This window comes from Diceros bicornis, chromosome 31 (assembly GCF_020826845.1).
Source record: "Diceros bicornis minor isolate mBicDic1 chromosome 31, mDicBic1.mat.cur, whole genome shotgun sequence".
NCBI lineage: Eukaryota > Metazoa > Chordata > Mammalia > Perissodactyla > Rhinocerotidae > Diceros > Diceros bicornis.
In genome coordinates this window covers 34,753,094-34,769,732 of record NC_080770.1, presented here as the reverse complement: position 1 = coordinate 34,769,732, position 16,639 = coordinate 34,753,094, and the positions used below count along the sequence as shown (strand labels likewise).

The 16,639-nt window shown below is 43.0% G+C and overlaps 1 protein-coding gene across 8 annotated transcripts in view; it reads left to right on the top strand.

Moving 5' to 3' along the window:
* The window catches only part of KIAA1549L (KIAA1549 like), a 288,867-nt gene that overhangs the window by 149,560 nt on the left and 122,668 nt on the right, over positions 1–16,639 (top strand). The window lies entirely within an intron of this gene.

Below are 16,639 nucleotides of genomic sequence, written 5' to 3'. Positions count from 1 at the left end.
GGTGACATCTGCACAGGGCTTTCCCTCAGCGTTTCCATTTTCTGTGCCAGATTTGGAGAACTTCATGAAAATTCAATCCTACAACAGTGAATTCTCCTATAAAAGAGTTTATTTCTCCTGACTCAGTATCATTTTGCTTTCATATGAAGAGGCTTCTGAGCAGTCTTTCGACAGGCTTTGCCTAAGCACTTGCTGGTACTTCATGTAATCACAGCTTTTTGAGCTCCTCATACACCACTGGCCAATTTTATAGCCTCAGGATCTTGCTCAGGAGACAGACACTGATTTTTCCTGCACTTAATTTTTTTTTTAAATAATTTTATTTATTTATTTTTCCCCCAAAGCCCCGGTAGATAGTTGTATGTCATAGTTGCACATCCTTCTAGTTGCTGTATGTGGGACACGGCCTCAGCATGGCCAGAGAAGCGGTGCGTCGGTGCGCGCCCGGGATCCGAACCCGGGCCACCAGCAGCGGAGCGCGCGCACTTAACTGCTAAGCCACGGGGCCGGCCCTCCTGCACTTAATTTAAAAGGCTTTACCCTCTGGGATCTTTAGTAACTTGTGAATAGCAAATGGCTGCCATGTTTTCAGGATTTTGCAGCCCCAACTCTATGGTTGTTGTGCATGAAATGCATAGTAATAAATAAGATAAACTTGTTTCACATTCGTTTATGAAGCTAATCATCAAAATAGATTTTAAGTAGCTGATATCTTGTTTAATTTGATTAATTGCCTAAATGCTTTCCTTGGTGGATAAAAGGCAGTATATTATTGCAAAGGTTAGCATATTAATTTGGATTTTCTGAGAACATTTGACCCCTAATAGGATGGCATTTCTCATCTCCCCCTCTCCCACAGCAGTGTTACTGTGTTCATAGAAAATGGAACAACCAAGATTCAGTTGACTTAGCCAGGGGTCATATTTGCTTGTAAGGAACAGAACCCACCTGAGCTAGTTGAAGCAAAAAAGGCTTACATTTTGGTAAGCATGCAAGGGTATCTCATGGGAACCCAGTAGTGTGGAGTACAGCCAAGTCCCCCTAAAATGTGGAACCAGAGCAGCTCATCTCTCTTTCTTTCTTAAGGTCACACGGTCTCTTGCTCCTTATATCTGTTTCATTCTTCTCTCTCTTTTAATCAGCGTTCTCTGTTTTGGCTTGTATGTGTGCCAAACTTGGCTTCCTGTTTTGTATCACTTCCCTAGTCAAGCACCCAATATAGAATGATAAGTGTCTCTGGGTCCCAGTTTCAAATGCCTGGAGAAAAGTTGAATTAGACCAGCTTGGACCTCTTATCCATTCCTGGGGCAAGCGTCTGGTCACATGACCAGTGGTCTGCCAGCTAGGGCTGTGAGAGCTTATGCTCAGGGATGGAGGAGAGGGTGATAGAAGTAGGGTCTCTCAGGTAGGTGGTGAGGAGGAAATCAGCAGTATCTTTGATTCAACAGGTGTGGAAACATTTGCATACCAGCTGCAGCCTGGAAATCACGTTTCCTGTCCACATCTATTAATCCTGCTAATCTTTTCCTCTTTTTCATTTGGTCCCTCAATCATTCTTTAACCTCCTCCCTTTGCTCTCCTCACTCCGTTTTCTGACCTCCATCTCTCAGCTGATGCTTCAGAAAAGTAACATGATGCATCTGATGGTGGACAGAATACTGTCCTTGGGAATCCAAGACCAGCCTCTAGTTCAGACTTGCCCAGTGCTAGACAGTGGACAAGTCACTTAACCACCCTTGGCCCTGGTTTCATCTTCTGAAAATGAATGGAGCTAAGCTAGATGCTGGAAGAAACCTTAGAGATCACCTTGTCAAGGATGCTAAGTATCTGTCCATTCACACTGCCATTCTGCAAGTACAGCATCCATGGCAGACGTTACTAATTGATCCCTGCATGATTCCCTGCTGATCAGGACTGCACTTAGAATCCTTCACAACAGTGCTGGCAGCCACTACCAATCAGTTGGAGGGCACCCACCTTTGAGATGCGACCAATTAGCCATCTCTTAGCAAGAAATTGAGACCCAGATGTCTACCAACTGTTTTTCCTTTTACTTTCCTTAGAGGGATGGGATATGTCAAGCCATTGTTCCTAATTCCCTGAAATTTTGAAGGAAAAATAAATGCCCTCCTCTGCCTTTTTCTTCCTAATTATTCATTCTTTTACAAAAACTCTGTTTACTTCCTGACCTCCTTCCAACCCAGCCTTTAATTTCTCCTGTGACTGAAGGATTGACAGTTCTTTTAGCAAAGACGTGGGATTAGCCATGTTGGTCGGAGAGCCTCAGAATTAGACTGGCTCACTTTGCAACTGTGTGGTGGCAGACAACAGTGAGAGTTATTTTACTTTTTGAAAATATGTTTTCTGCAGTTATATTTGGACTGAAAAAAGATCCTTGCATTCTCAGCTCAAATTATAGTCAATGTTCCTAATTGCTGTCACCCTCAAATATGATATTGAGTGAGGTCACATCTTCAATTCACATTTCTCATCTATATTTACAAATGACACGGCTTTGGAACAGCTGTTTTGCCTGCAGAACGCTCATTTTTGCAGATGATGCAGCTGTAATGGCTGGGGCAGAATTCTTTCCTCGACAACAATGCTAGGAAACATCTCCCGCTTTCCGCCTTTCCTGCTGGATGCTGTTTTCAGTTGCTTTCTGGAGTTTATTTCCCCGGGAGAGATGGGCTTAAACTTCTAAGGCAGCATATTTCTATTATTTCTGCTGAAAGGCTGCCTCCTGGAATAGTTACTGATGGCAGCCTTAATGTAGTGGGGCCACTTTATGTAACAGCTCTGTAGGTAGGGGGGCTGTGGGTCTAGAGAGAAAGGAGACAATTGCAAATAGAAGGATGAAGGGATGCTTTTGCAAAGACCAGACTCCGGATAAAATCCACATCTCTAATGCATAGGAGCCCAGAGCTGGCTTTCTAGGGAAAAGAATCCTTGGTATTGGTAGACACCGTGGCCATTCCATGTCATTCCTCCTTGGAAAGCAGGAGTGCTCTCGGCACATGAGGAAGAGTGGGGGTACGGTTCATACAGGCTGCATTTAAATGCTTTGTTGTTGTTGTTATTTTACTTGCCATTTAAAAATATTATAAGTTAATAAAAGTGAGGACATAAATACTTCCATTTCTGGAGCCAACTGCCCATTTGCAGGAGGTGCAGAGGACAGAGGAACATGTTGAACTGCACCATGAATGTGCATTGGCCCCTCCAGATGTGGGGACTCTGTAGGCTCTGGGGCCCAGGTTCTTCATCAGAGATGTTGTAAGGGAATAAAAGGAACGGAGGAGAAAACCTGGAGATTAAAAGAGATTTACAAAATAGAGCAAAAAATTTTTTGTTGGACAAGATTAATCTATGTCTGGAGTGATAAAACTATTTAAAAAACAATTGCTTGGTTTAAATCGTGCCATAATTAATGGGCTCTGCAGATGACTAGATTTTACCCTCTCATGTGACAGAAGAGGAACCTGGGGCCCTGTCAGGCAAACTGATTTGCTTCATGTCTAAAAGGGAGCAGGTGGGAGAACCACGGTCAGAACCCAGATCTCCTGGCCGGTGTGTGATGTTTGCTACTTCCCCGAGCACGATCTTTCTGTGACATTAATTTCATCTTTGAGTTCACTGAGAGAGATGAAATCCCAGCAGAGTTGACTACATATTGGAGACTGCTTTGTGTTAATCTGCTCCGTTCATTGCTTTTCAAGCAGAATGGGCTCTGGCTTTGTCCTGTGTATAGGGGCTGTAAGCCCAGGCGCTGTGACATTCTCTAACTTTTGGATTCATGGAATAAAGTTATTCTTTTGCTTTCTACTTGCTTTGATATTATAAAGTCACTTACATTGTTCAGCACTATTAAAATGCTCTAAAGTTGCAATTAAAGCTGTAAAATAATCTTTACCTTTGTTATTAAATTTCTTTTTTTCCCAATAGTTCTTTTGGCACTGGTTTAAATTACTTATTTTCACATGTATAGTGCTTTTTCTATTCTTAAATAGACTGGGTGTTTTGAAAATGGGAACTGTCTGATATATGTTGGCATGAAAAATAACCAGTTAAAGTTTCAGAATTCTGAATAAAAACATGTAACAAATTCACCCTACTGAAATAGATTTAGGGTTAAATAATTTACTGTTTCAATCCAGCTGGAGAGAAAATAAACTTTAATGAAGGCTATATAATAGAAATGTTGATTTCTATATGCTACAGCGACATATGTTTGTCATTGATTATTTTTATTTTTGAAAAGAGCCAAGATTTCAGGCTCAATTACAAGTAATTAACAACCCAACCAGTGTGCCACAAGAAACATTTAATTTCTCTTGGTATTTGTAAGAAGTCAACAATACATGCCACTATTTCACTGGTAATGGCTCTGACAATTATTTACTGTGAAAATAATAGTGTTAACAGTTCAGGGTAGAAGATAGAATTGTATGTTATTTATCTTGAGGATAATAGTGTATGTTTTTAACTTCAAGAAGCTGTGCATTTATAATGATACTGGAGCAGGCGGTGTGGAAAATCAGCTGGATAAACTCTTCACCTCAGGGCATCAGAGAAGGAGAGCGTTTTCCTTTTAGTCATTTTTCCTTGGTCATCCAGACGGGCCCCTCCCAACCCTTAGTGCCAGAATGTTCTGTGGAGGCTGCTGCTCCTGCTCTGAGATCAGGCCCCCCCCGACATGTCCTCCTGCCTCCCCTGCTCCGTCAGTAACAAGCGTGAAATGCCTTTCTCAGTGGTACTTAGCTACGAAAAGAAACTTCAGATCTTCTTCAAACAAGGTAGATCACTGATTTTCAGAGTTGGAGAGCTCATGGACTAGTAAAATGAAGAATTTTGAAAGCCTTGTTTAAATTTGGTAACTTTTAATTTTGTCAAGTAAGGGCATGAACAAAACAATGGCTATAGCTGCTGTCATTATCATTTAGAAAAGAAAGGAAATTTTGACACTAAAAATGGAGGATTGTACTGTAGACCAAGAAAGGCAGTTGGTGAAAACACACACATGCACAATTATAGTTATATTTCTTGTTTGGTCTTGGTTGGGGGAAAATTTGGCATTGGATTGGAGTTTGGACTAGCATTTGGAAATCTTGTGCTAAGTGATTTGTTTTTAAAAACTGACATCTTTAAGAGGTGGACCCTTTTCAAGTTCCTTCAAGAATGTTACACACGTCATGGTCGGGGCCTCATCTTCTGTGCTGCCCTATGTTGAGGCAGGATACTGTTGTGGTCTGGGGCCAGCCTGGCAGGGATATATATACACACACACACAAGGAGATTTATTATGAGGATTGGGAGGCTGAGAAGTAATTGTGGAGGCTAAGTCCCACCATCTGCAGTTGGCAAGCTGGAGACCCAGGAAAGCCCATGTTGCAATTCCAGTGCAAATCTGAAGACCTGAGCACCAGGGGCGTCGATGGTGTGAATCCCAATGCACTGGCAGGAAGACGACTGATGTCCAGCTGTAACAGGCAGAGAGGGAATGAATCCTCTCTTGCTCTGATTTTTGTTCTGTGTAGTCCCTTGAGGGATTGGATGATGCCCACCCACACTAGGGAGGGCAGCCCACTTTACTGAGTCCACCAATTCAAATGCTAATCTCATCCAGAAACAACCTCACAGACACGACCAGAAATAATGTTTAATATGGGCACCCCATGGCTCAGTCAAATTGACACATACAGTTAACTGTTACAAGCATCTTCCTGACAGCAGTGTTGTTAGGATTAAGTGTGTTCATATTTGTAAATACTTAGAAAAATGCTGGGCTACAGGAAACATTCAGTAAGTGCTAGTGTCTGGCGCTCAGCAGATTTATTGGATGACTGTAGAAAGGATAAGTTTCATGTCTACAGCAGGATACTTTTACTGTGGACTCCTGTCTTTCAAGGACGTGGCGGTCAGGCAGACGCACACGGCATCTCCTCCCCGATGCCCATCAGTTGCTGCCGTCTGTCCTGGGCTTCTCCTGAGAAGAGTGGGGTCTATGCCTGGAAGGCCAAGTAGGGAGAGCACCAGCATTCGGGTTTCCTCTTGTGGGCGCTCCTCGTTCTGGCCAGACTTCTCAAGACTCTGTTGCAAGTCACAGATTAGCCTGGAGGAGACAAGAAGGATAAAGGAAAATCCGTTGTCAATACTGAAAAATTCTGTCTAATGATTTTGGTTATTAGTAGGTAAGCCAAGGCCTTGGGAGATAGAAAGGGAACTTTTGTTGATGGAATAAATTTAAACTTAATATAGATAGATCTTACTATATTTTATACCAAATGAGAGAACATGTAGTCTCAGTTAGAAATGTCTAAATTATAGAATTTTTAAGAATAAAGGCTATCTTGATATGACCACTTATGTAAACACTAAAGCAAATAAACTATAAACGAAAATTATTTGCTATGAAACACTGGCTATCTTTTTGAGTTTTGGTATTTTTAAAGGGTTGAAAATTATTTACTTAGAATAAGTTTTATCTTTTTTTTGACCTAAGAGGCAATTAGTTTAATCATTATTCAGTCTTCATAGAGTTGGTCAATAATTTCTTTTTATAAGAATCTGAGTTAACAAATCCTGCAATAGTGGTATTCTTATTAATGAAGTTAGACTTCTGTAGTAAAACTTAGGCCTAAATCAGTTGTCAATGAATATGAATTAAGAGTTAATAATAATATTTGTTATTAATATTGGCAACATATTCTGCTTCTTTGGCCCCCCATGGATACTTGCAGGCTTTTAGTGTCTAATTGTAGGAAGAACATCAGTGTCCATGCAGCGTCACACAGCCTTTTCTGTGGAGCATTTTTCTCGTATGACTCCAGTCAGGGGAAAATGATCAAGTTAGTGATATTATCATTTTACCTAAATTAACTTAATGCCCCAAGAAGGCATTAGAGCCAATCAGTATAATGACGCTGGTCCTTCACATTTGTGACAGCTCTTTTCAGAGCTCACTCTGATGCCATCTCAAGTGAGGCGCATCCGTAGACGAGTTCGTGAGTAAGTCTGATAAAATAGACTATGAACTCAGCACACAGGAGTAGGGTTTGCCAGCTATATAATGACAAAGAACATGTTTTTTAATCCCGCAAGGGATTCGGTCCACCCATCAGTTCTTCTTTGGTTTTTCTCTGTGTCTGAAATTGCTCCAGGGCAAAGCCTTCAAATTCTGAAATGATCTTAAGCTAGAATTCCCTCAAGGTATTCTTCAGAGCAGTGGTTCCTTGGGATATTAACTGGTATCATGCAAAAAAGAAAAAGAAGAAAGAGTTCTACAGTTGACTAGTTTGGAGATTTTCTAGATTAATCAGAACTTCTGTTTAGCAGAGCTTTTCTGAGACTTTAGTGTATTTGTCTGCACCAGGAATCTCCCGTAAGAGATTTCCTGAACTGTTTTGAATACAGAATCTTTTTCCCCTCAGATCATGGCATGGGACCAGTGTTTATTGGAACAGATGTTGGAAGACGGTTATCTTTGCTTATTCTCAGTTTTAGAGAATGTCAGTTTGTCTGGATGTCCCTAATATAGGATTATTTTCTTTTCAACCTAACAAAATATCCTACAAGATGCAAAATGAATGGGAAAGTCTTTGCCTATCATGAGCAACAATGTAGCTGGCACAATAAGGTTGGGGTTGCAAATGAGAACCTTCAGGAAAACATTAAGGGTCCAGAGTTTGGCCTAGGATCGTACTATCTGGTCCTTAAATGCAGTGAAGAGCCTTACATCCTCCTCTCGTGTGTAGGTATGTTTTGTGCATATGCTTGCGTTTGTGTTTGTGTTGACTGCCACAGACTTTATAAAGTTTTTATTATTTACTAATTGATAATTTATGCGTTAAATAATTTGTTATATATACGCATACATAATTCTTATATTATTGCACAAATGTGATCCTGGTGTGCATATAGGTTTCTGATTTTTATTGCAATCTCCCCCCAACAAACACATTTTTGCTTGCCTGCCCTGCATGCATTTACATATTTTGATCATTGTTTATTTGTTTAATATATCTTCATTGGATTTTGGTATTAAAGCAGTACTGGTTTCATAAAACGAATTAGGGGACATTTTCATATATTTCAAAGGCCTGAATTAGTTTAATAACATTAGAATTACCTATTGTTTTTAAAGTTAGATAGAACTCACCTGAGTATATCTAGGCCTGGTGCCTTTTTCAACAATGGCTCCTTTTTCCTATGTTAATTTGTCTGTTTAGGTTTTTCATTTCTGCATTAATTTTGGTTCTCAGATTATTCTCGTGTGTGTGTGTGTATATATATATAATATGAGAATATATGTATGAGAAACTCTTGTTCTGTTTCTGCTTTCTTCTTGCAGTGTCTCAGCTATAGCTACAGCTAGGTTTGTAAAGAATCTTAATGGGAAAGTGTTCACTTTGCAACCACGCTAAGTCATCTCCCAAACCACGTGCTCAATTGTGGAAACAAGCACACTTTAGGGGGAGATCTAATGTGGAAGCTCAGTGATCTTACTGATGCTAAGAAAGCCAGACGGGTTACCCAGGAGGTCATTGGAGAATTATGGTTGGAGAAAAGGGATTCATTGTAAGAAATGTGAACTCCTCCTGAGAAGATTGAATAAGTTTGCCACAAAAGTGGGAGTATAGGAATTTATTTTTATCATGGTTTAGAAAAAAGATATGACTCTGAAGCATCTTAATGAGATTTTGTGCTCCTTGACGATAGTCATGATAAGTATCATTTATCGGCTGCTAACTGCGTACCAGGATGTGTTCCAAATACCCTACGTGGATTAATGCCTTTCAGCCTCAAGATAGCCTGTGAGATAGCGATTATTACCCTCCACATCTCAGAAAGGAGGAAACAGGCACAGAGAGGTAGGTGACTTGCCTAAGTTCACACAGCTGGGACAAGGCAGTCAGGCTACGAACCCCGCTGCTCTGCCTCCAGACCCCACACCCTGAACCGTGTTGTTTGACCACCTTCCCAGGGAGAAATGCAGTTTTCTAATCTTTGTAAGAGAGTGACTATCAGATAAAGCATTCAACATGAATTTGTGGGTTAAATGTTAAGTGATTGAGCAAGTGAAGGAGATAATTGGCTATGATACTAAGCAGAAAGGGAAAAGTACTCGAGTCGAGCTAAACATAAAGAGTGTAGGAGCAATGACATCTTAGTTGTGGGACTCTCACTTAGGAGCGGTTCACGTGGAAACCTTTCAACATGGTGGGGAGCCTGGGCTACCTGTGTACTGCCTTTTTGTCCAACTCTCTAAGCCCCTATTGCTGCTTTTCTTCAAGTAAAGACTTTCCTATATCTCCAGGCTTTCTCACCTACTGGATTTAAATGGTCTCAACTCCCCTTGGGCCATAAGAATGAAATAGTAAAAATTAATACGAAAATTTGGAAAGTTTGCTAATAGGATTGTCCTAGTTATTAAGGTCAGTTATTGGTGGTGACTTGTGTTTTCTGTGGTTGAGTTTAGGCCATCTTGTGGGAGGAAGTTTTTAAACTCATGGAAGACCCCCTCGGGAGGATCAGAAGGATGCCAGGGCATGGGGAGGAGAGAATCTCCAGGGATGCACTTCTCCTCATGCAGATGATCTTCTGTTGGGGGGGTGGGGTCATTCCATAAGGGGAGGTCATTGTGCCCGTCTCCCTGCTGCATGGAGATTGTGATGACAAAATTGTAAGGAGATGAAGCCTTATTCATAACACTGAAAATTTATAAACAACCTGTACCTTAACAGTTGGGGAATGGTTAAATTATAATACCACTTCTTAGTGGAAATACTACACAGCCTTATCCGTATGGAAAAATATTATAATGTTAAAAGAGAGAAAGCAGGTGCAAAGTTGGATATGCAGTGTGATCACAGGTCTGAAAAGCAAGCAACCAAAGCTTGTCCAAGAATGGAGTCTGGAAGTAAATTCACCACAGCATGAATCCTGGTTTTCTCAGTTGTGGTGGGACGTGCATGGGGAGAGGGCTGAGGGAGGCATAGGATTCTTTTTCTTTTCTTTCTACTTTTCCATCCTTTCTAAATTTTAAAAAATGAAAGTGAAGTTATATTACTGTTACAATAGGGGAAAAATCAACTTTATTTTTAAACCTGTTTCACAAAGGATTTGAAAGCAATAAACTTTTTTAAAAAAGAAAACAGCTGTGAAAGAGCTTTGAAAGTTAAAATGCTTCGACAGTAAACAGAACCTTCTGTGTGCTGGCATCACTTCAAGGAATGGTCATTGGATTCTGCTGGGCGCGCATTTCATTTTCCACAGCCCCAGGAGAACCGTCCCAGGCAGAACGTCCGGCGCCGGCGTCAGAACTGCCGCTGTGGGGCGCGGCCTCGGCGGCTGCCAGTCCCCTCCGACCGCGGGGAGTCGGAGCCGGCGGCGGTCGTGGATGCAGAGCTGCGCGCCGTCACGTTCACCCAAGCGGCACCCAAGAGAGATTCATCAACAGACTCAGGAGAGAGAGGCAGCTACTGTGTGGGCTCCTGTCTGTCGGGGTCCCTCTGGGAGGATGGAGCCCACCCCAGACCTGGAGATGGAGGAAGACCTGCTCCTTCCCACGCGGAACAGAGGGCCTTGGATCTGAAGTCAAGGGGTGGTGTGACACTTGGCTATAGGGTAGCTCTCAGCGTGACCTTGGTGAGCCAGCGCTCGACCTCCCTGAGCCCTGAGTTCCTCACCTGTAACATGGGGATGAGAACCTTTATCCTCTGCCTCATAGGTACTGTGAGGAACAGGCGGGTTCAGGGTATGAAAGTGTTTTGCAAAATCTAAGGGATTCCACAGATGTGTGAGACTGTGACAGTGCATGATCTGCAGGCATTGCTAAGTTCTAACCGGTGTCCGGGTCCTCTGAGTGCATCCACGCTTACCCTGGGCTGAGCAAATAATGATCACCATCGCAATGCCAATGCTAGCTAGCATTTTTGAAGCGCTATGTACCAGGCACTGTTCTAACAACTTTACATATATCACCTCATTTTAATCCTTAAAAGAATTGCATGGTGCTGTAGGTACCAGGAGATAGGTCCTGTAATTGTCCCCATTTTACAGGTGAAGAAACTGAGGCACAGAGAGGTTAAGTAATTTGTCCAAGGTCACGCAGCTAGCAAGTGGAGGAGTGGGATTTGAATCCAGGCAGTCTGACTCTGGGGCCTGGTAGAAAGCTGCAGATATTTTTCTCTGACATACCAGGCAGAGGGTTTGGGGATACTTATTAATGTTTATTAATTGGTTGTCAGTTTCCTACATTTAAGAGCTGTTGGTGATCAGGTTTGCTTCTCTTTAAGTGCTGCAATTAAGAAAACCTGCCGGCGGGCAGTGAGGGGCACAAAGTGGTGGTCTCACAACCGTGGCTGGGCACGCAGCCGTGCCTCAGCGGGCATGGGTCTGGCTGGGGGAAGGCTGTCTTCTCCTTGGGGTCTCCAGCAGTAGAGAGGAACAGCCCTGACGAGAAGGCCACGGTTATAGCAGGAACGAGAGCAGTCGGAGGAATTCGGAAGCAGTGCACGGCAGCCTCGAGAGGCCCTCTGAGCCGAATGAGAATGCTCCTAGGTCTCAGACTCTGATGGCTTTGGAAAGGAGGGTCTTTACTTGGGGTCTGGGATAAAAACAGCCATGAACAGGGACTGACACAGCCCCTGGGGCTGGAGAGAGGCTCGGAGTGGAGAGAAGGTGCAGAGGAACCTGACGCCCCTCTGGGCTTCTGGGAGGCTGGAGCTGGGCTGCCGCGTGGCAGGGACTCTTGAGGGCAGCAGCCTCACAGTGCGGGCCTGCGTCTCGTGCGCGAGCCCCGAAGAGGATGAAGTGGCAGTGCTGAGGGCCTCAGAAGACCTGCCTGCACAGCCGTCATCGTGCATCTAGGTGTTGCTGCGTGGGGCTCCAAGGCCTGGGGACAGAGGGGCAGCTCTCACCGTGCGACATTGGTCAGTGTCAAACTCTGTGTCCACTCCTGGTCGAGCTCTTCTTACCTCTCTTGATGTGTCACCATGTTGATCTGCTTCCTGACTCTTGGTTCAAGGCTAAGTTTAGCTCTCATGAGACTCTACGCAAACTTGCCAAGCGGCGGAAGCATTGGTACATTACCTGTGCGTGCACACCTGTGCAGGCTGTTATTAAGGCTGGTATTCTGACAGGAGTGACATCACTTTCCTGGAGCTCTGAGAATCATGGTTTTATTTAAACTTGGCTCAAACAAGCCTGGTTTAAAATGTGAGTGTCAGTTGTCTATTGAGGAGGGTTTGTGTGACTGCCCATTCTTGTTTCCTTGAGAAGGGAAGAGATGACTCATTTTAACTTTTCTCTTCATTATTTTGAGGGTCTTCAGCTTGCCTGCGTTCACTCGTCTCCAACACAAATCCACCTCTGCTCCCTATCTTTCTTCATCCAGAGCCCCCTTCAAGTTCTCACCATTTAAGCTACTTCCCTTTAAGATTCTTTAGATTCCCAGTCCCTTTGTGGGAAACATGGTCTGTTCAAACAGAGGAGAATTGTTGGCGTGTCCCTGGATTGCAGGATATCTGTAATGTTCAGAAAGGATGGCCAGTCTGGGGCGTGTGCAGGAGAACACCCCTGTCTTGCATCTCCCTCTCCAGTGTGTGGGACTTAACCTTTGCTTTCTGTGTAGTTTTTGAAGACTGTTACCATATTTGTTAGCAAAGGATAATCCATGTCATTCTAAGTAGAAGAAAGTTATGGGTTTTTTGGGGGTGGGGGGTGATTGGAGAGTCAGTGGGATTTCATTGAGAAAAACAAGAATTCGGTTATTTGATTAGACTAGTGTGGCTTTCTTTTTCTTGAAAAATGGGATTTAAACAGAAGAGTCCAACCTGTTTCATAGCAACCTTACAACGTGCCTGCTGCTATTTGCTGCTGTGGCTTTGTTTCTACTCTTGCAAAGCCCCGTGTTCTCTTCAGGTAACTTCCTCTGAGTCCCAGGTACTATGTTAGAATTTTTATTTCACAGCTTATTCTCTGTGATATTCCAAACAAACATAACTACTTGTGCTTCTTTTTTACCATCTTGATGGCCACTTGCCATCATCCTTCATGCTACTTTTCATCATGATCCTTCGTGCTCCATCTCTTTCTCATACACTCCTGCTTCCCCATACAGCCCGTTACTTCCTACCTGTATTAGTTTTCTATTGCTGACTTCACAGCTTAAAACAGCTTACAGCTATGACCTCAGTTTCCACAGGTCAAGAGGTTGGGCACAGCTCATCTGGATCCTCTGCACCAGGTCTCCCAAGGGGGCAGTCATGGTGGCAGCTGGGCTGCATTCTCATCTGGAGGCTTGGCTGGGGAAAGATCCACTTCAAGTTCACTCAGGTTGTTGGCAGAATTCATTTCCTTGTGTTTGCTGTATTGAAGGCCTTGGTTTCTTGCTGGCTGTCAGCTGGAGGCCACCCTCCACTCTGAGCAGTCACTTGTAGTTCCTAGAGACTGCCTGCAATTCTAGAGGACACCTACAGATCTTTGCCACATGGGCTTTTCCAATAAGGCCTCTCCTTGATGGAGAGCAAGTCTGCTAGCAAGATAGTCTTATTTAAGATAACATAACCACAGGAGTGACATGCCATCACCTTTACCATATTCTGCTGGTTAGAAGCAAGTCACAGGTTCTACTCATACTCAAGGAGAGGGCCACACAAAAGCATGACCACCAAGAGACAAGGATCATGGGGATACCTCAACATCTGTGCAACACACCTCCTTTATCAAACTTCTCCTTCACTGCCTTTCTTTGAGTGTGTTTGAAGCTCTCTGTAATTTGGTTTTGCCTTGCTTCTCCCAATTTACTTTCCCTTTCTTCTTAATAAATACTTTCCTTTTCTTCTTAATAATCAAAATTTTTTCTTTCCTTCTTATTCCTTCCATGATGCAACTTTAATTAATACAGATATATTTTATTTATTAGCACTGACATAATTTTAAAATCTTGATTATAAAACAGAAGTAATTTTCATTGTAATTGTTTTGGCTTCTGAATCCTTTTGGGAATCTAATTAGAGCTATGGAGACTCACTTCCCAGAGGCGAGGGACCCAGCCCGGTACTGTTTCTGTTACTGTTGCTGCTCGACAGACCACCCCTGGCTCAGTGTTGTAAAATAACAACCATTGTATTATGTTCGTTGGTTCGGGAATTCAGACAGAGCACGGTGAGGATGGCTTGTCTCTGCTTCACAATGCTGGGGTCTCAGTAGGGAAGACGCAGATAGCCGGGGTGATTCAAATGGTTGGGGGCTTGAATTATCTGGAGGCTTCTTCATTCAGTGTCTGGTGCCTGGGCTGGTGTGACTGGGAAGCTTGGCTCAGCTGGGACTGTTGACTGGAGTGCTTACACATGGCCTGTCCATGTGGCTTAGGCTGCTCATAGAGCGGTGGCTGGGTTCCCGGAGGGAGCATGAGGGAGCATATGCAAAGCAAGCCTTCTAAGAGACCAAGCGAAAGCTGCCTGGCTTTTCATGACAGTAGCCTCGGAAGTCACATGGCATTACTTCTGCCAGACTAATTGGTTGAATGGTCTCAAGCTCACTCAGATTCAAGGGGAGGGGACCCAGACCTCACCTCTCAATGGGAGGCATATAGGAGAATTGGCAGCCATTAAAAAAAACCCAACCACATATACAAACACAAACATGTTATCCTGAACTCTGAGAGTTGAAAGGGACCGTAAAGGATGATCTATTTCAGTCTCCCACCCATGGCTCAACCCCTCTTTACAACCTTCCTGTCATCCTGTGCCCGGGCCACTGCGGGTGTCTCCTCCCTGGCCTTGTGTCATCCACTCTTGCCCCTTTCCAGTCTGTTCTTCACTCCATAGCCAGAATGGTTGTTCTAAAATACAGATTTGCTCCTGTACATGACCCATCCTTACCTCCATCCCCCCATACTCCACTTCACACCAGATTTTCTGACTTCTAGCTCTTGACTTGTTTGTTTCTATCACATGGTTCTAACGTTTTTAGCTAATAATGTAGAAAGCTCTAGAAGGACCCTTTCTTTCTTTTTTATTTTTAATTTAAAATATTATTTAAGGGCACTTGGCCACCTCTGGGGTCATCAGCACCGTCGACACCACAGAACCATGGGAAGGGGACCAGAGAATCAGCAGGCTGGATGTTGTTTTTCTTCCTGAGGGTGAAATTTCCAGCTTTCTGACCAGTTGTTGCCTTGCCTCTGGGCCCGTGGGGTCACCACCTTGTGCCCTGTCCCCTTGCCTTTCTGCCATGGTTTCTCATTGTGGTGCCAACAGTCTGTTTCTCTGCGGGTGCTCGTGGTGTCTCCAGGCCTCATGAGGGGCTCTGGTCCTGGGCGGGTGTGAATAGTTCTTCTTTCGGAAACAGCCTAACCTGCAAGAACTCTCCTTTGCTGTGTGACATGCTTGAATGATGGTGTCAGGAATGCTTTCTTTTTAAATTGTGGTAACATTGGTTTATAACATTATATAAATGTCAGGTGTACATCATTACATTTCGATTTCTGTATAGATTACATCACGTTCACCACCCAAAGACCAATTACAATCCCTCACCACACACATGTGCCTAATCATCCCTTTCGCCCTCCTCCCTCCCCTCTTCCCCTCTGGTAACCACCAATCCAATCTCTGTCTCTATGTGTGTGTTTGTTGTTTTTATCTTCTACTTATGAGTGAGGTCATACAGTATTTGACCTTCTCCCTCTGACTTATTTCCCTTAGCATGATAGTCTCAAGCTCCATCCATGTTATTGCAAATGGCTGGATTTCATCTTTTTTATGCCTGAGTAGTATTCCATTGTGTGTATATACCACATCTTCTTTATCCATTCGTCCCTTGATGGGCACCTATGTTGCTTCCAAGTCTTAGCTATTGTGAATAATGCTGCAGTGAACATAGGGGTGCATATATTTTTATGCATTCATATTTTAATGTTCTTTGGATAAATATCCAGCAGTGGAATAGCTGGACCATATGGTAGTTCTATTCTTAATTTTTTGAGGAATCTCCATACTGTTTTCCATAGTGGCTGCACCAGTTTGCACTCCCACCAGCAGTGTATGAGAGTTCCCTTCTCTCCACATCCTCTCCAACACTTGTTATTTCTTGTCTTATTAATTATAGCCATTCTGATGGGCATGAGGTGATATCTCATTGTAGTTTTGATTTGCATTTCCCTAAAAATTAGTGAACATCTTTTCATGTGCCTGTTGACCTTCTGTATGTTTTCTTTGAGAAAATATCTGTTCAGATCCTTTGCCCATTTTTTAATTGGATTGTTAGTTTTTTTGTTGTTGAGATGTATGAGTTATTTATCTATTTTGGATATTAACCCCTTATCAGGTAAGCTATAAAAATTCTAGAGGAAAACATAGGCAGTATGTTCTTTGTCATCCGTCTTAGCAGTATATTTTCAAGTACCATGTCTGACCAGGCAAGGGAAACAACAGAAAAAATAAACAAATGGTACTACATCAAACTAAAAAGCTTCTACACAGCAAAGGAAACCATCAACAAAATGAAAAGACAACCTAACAATTGGGAGAAGATATTTGCAAACCATATATCTGATAAGGAATCCTTTTAAGTCCAGCAAGATAAATATGTCTCCTTGGTGCCATCTTTCTAAACATAGGCAACCTTAGTT